This window comes from Petromyzon marinus, chromosome 52 (genome assembly GCF_048934315.1).
Source record: "Petromyzon marinus isolate PM22_M1 ecotype Great Lakes invasive population chromosome 52, UKy_Petmar_22M1.pri1.0, whole genome shotgun sequence".
In the NCBI taxonomy this organism is placed as follows: Eukaryota; Metazoa; Chordata; class Hyperoartia; order Petromyzontiformes; family Petromyzontidae; genus Petromyzon; species Petromyzon marinus.
The window spans coordinates 3,742,623-3,745,491 of NC_133718.1; positions in this window are offsets into that span (position 1 = coordinate 3,742,623).

Sequence of the window (2,869 nt, forward strand, 5' to 3'; positions counted from 1 at the left end):
CGTCTTGGTGGTGGTTGTCGTTTGTTGCTGCTGCTGCTGCTGCGTGTATGGTTGGGGGTCGCGGTGCGTGTGCCCGAGGAGGCCATTGAACGATCGGCCCCGGCGTTAGATTCCAGCGAAGAGAAACACGGCGCCCAGCTAGCCACGGCGAGCCCGTGGCGAGCCCGCGCCAACTCCGATGCGACACTGCCTGTGCCGCTCTGGAGAATGCAAGAAACACAGCAAATGCACTGGCGACACGCCTACTCTGTCACACATCTGTCCCTGCACGTGAAAAAAAACGCAAGTGTTTAATTTTATTTTTTTTCCCCGCACACAGTCCATCAGCCAAGACAGCCTTCCTTTCTGGGAGTGCGTTTCGTTCGGCAGCATCGGTTGAACGCGAGAAAAAAATCCGCGCCGGTTTAATGACACTTATTAAACTGTTACAACCTTTTATTTTACAAGGTAAAGGCCCATTGAGCTATATCGATCTTTTTTTCAGAAGCGACCTGGCCACAAATGATAGCTCAACGAAGTGGCTTATCACGTGGAGATTCACAGCAGTAGCCAAATACACTCAACGCATGCTTCTGAATGTGGAGGTAAAAACCAGAGCGCCTGGAGAAAAAAAAATCCACACGACCACGTGGAGAGAGATACCGAAAACTCAAAATATACAGTTATCGCTGTCCGGATCAAACCCCCGACCTCCTGTATACCTGGCGAGGTAGTCAACATCTCTCCACCGTGGCGCCCCATTCATTATTTATTCTGCGTCTCGTCGGGAAGAGTGAGTGAGGCTCGCTTGAACAAAGTGCACGCCGACTGTCGATATCGGGCTGCGGAAATCCTCTCGTGACGAATCGAGCGTGCTTCCAGACGGCAGTCCCGATGAGGCGATTGGTTCCCATGCAGCAGGTTCACTCACTCGGCAATGTAAACGTTTGTCATGTTGAACTTCTTTCGCCACCGTATGCGAGGGTTGTGTAAAAATGAACTCGTTTACCAACGTGGGGGAGGGAGGCGTGGTGCGGTGGTGATGAGGATGTTGAAGATGATGTTCATCGTGCCGCCCGTTGCGATCGCTCCCAGAGTGGCGAGCCATCACCCCCCTCCTCCCCTCCCCCCCCCCTTTTCCGGCGTGCGTCCAGACGTCCACCGATGGAGCATGGATTCCTGTACTGCGTCGTCTATTTATAAACTGGGGTGGGGTTTTTTTGTCCGCTAAAATAAATATTAACGTTTACAGGTTCGTCGATAACACGGGGTTAAAGAGGGAACGGGTACAGGCACTCCTCTACTTACGAGCATTCGACTTAGGAACTTTCAGAGATACGAACAAACCTGGTCCGTATGTCCAGTTTGCCTGTTCGGACCGAGAGCCGTAAGTTCAACCGCAGTGCAATAGACGGCGGTGGTGGCATCTGCATCTGCGGAATGTGAGGAACCAGCGGCATCTACATCTACGGAATGTGAGGAACCAGCGGCATCTACGTCTGCGGAATGTGAGGAACCACCGGCATCTACGTCTGCAGGAGATTATGCAACTTTTAAAGACATTCCCCGTTTTTCGTGCACATGCCGTGCAACATGTTTGGAATCGACAGGAGTAAAGTTGTACCTACGAACAAATCCACTTGCGAATAAACCTCTGGAACCTAACTCGTTCGTAAGTAGAGGAGTCCCTGTATATAATGGGCAACGTTTCAGGCAATGGCCCTTCGAAGCACAGAGGTCACCTGCTTACCTCTTGGCCTATCTGTGCTATGAAGGGCCATTGCCTGAAACGTCTATTATATATTTTTAAGGTCGCAGTATTATCGATGGACGTGTGCAGTTTTGTTGTTGTTTGTGCTTGAGCTCCACTTGCCCTTCATCGTCACCAAATAATATTTATTTGTGTTTATGAGCACGGGTAATCCGCATGCCCGAGAATCTGCCCACGGATAAACGAGGGTTAGGCGCTTTGTACGGCCGCTAGATGCAGACCATTCTCGTGCTACATCGGTGATATTTGTGGATCCTCTTGACGATGTCCGTGGTCTCAAACGGCATCTAAGCCTCTTGCCATAACTTGTGGTGCAATTTTAGAACGAGACGGCACAATATACCGTTCATCTCGCACCAGCAGTTAGTTGTACCTGGCTTCCTTAGACCACCAGCTCGAGTCGACTCGAGTTGAAGGGCAGCTCGACTTGACTGGAGTTGAAGAGCAGCTCGACTTGACTGGAGTTGAAGGGCAGCTCGACTTGACTCGAGTTGAAGGGCAGCTCAACTTGACGAGTTGAAGGGCAGCTCGACTTGACTCGAGTTGAAGGGCATCTCAAGTCGGCTCGAGTTGAAGGGCAGCTCGACTTGACTCGAGTTGAAGGGCAGCTCAAGTCGACTCGAGTTGAAGGGCAGCTTGACTTGACTCGAGTTGAAGGGCAGCTCGACTTGACTCGAGTTGAAGGGCAGCTCAAGTCGGCTCAAGTTGAAGGGCAGCTCGACTTGACTCGAGTTGAAGGGCAGCTCGACTTGACGAGTTGAAGGGCAGCTCGACTAGACGAGTTGAAGGGCATCTCAACTTGAGTTGAAGGGCAGCTCGACTTGACTCGAGTTGAAGGGCAGCTCGACTTGAGTTGAAGGGCAGCTCAACTTGACTCCAGTTGAAGGGCAGCTCGACTTGACTCGAGTTGAAGGGCAGCTCGAGTCGGCTCAAGTTAAAGGGCAGCTCAACTTGACTCGAGTTGAAGGGCAGCTCGACTTGACTCGAGTTGAAGGGCAGATCGAGTCGGCTCAAGTTAAAGGGCAGCTCAACTTGACTCGAGTTGAAGGGCAGCTCGACTTGACTCGAGTTGAAGGGCAGCTCAAGTCGGCTCAAGTTGAAGGGCAGCTCGACTTGACT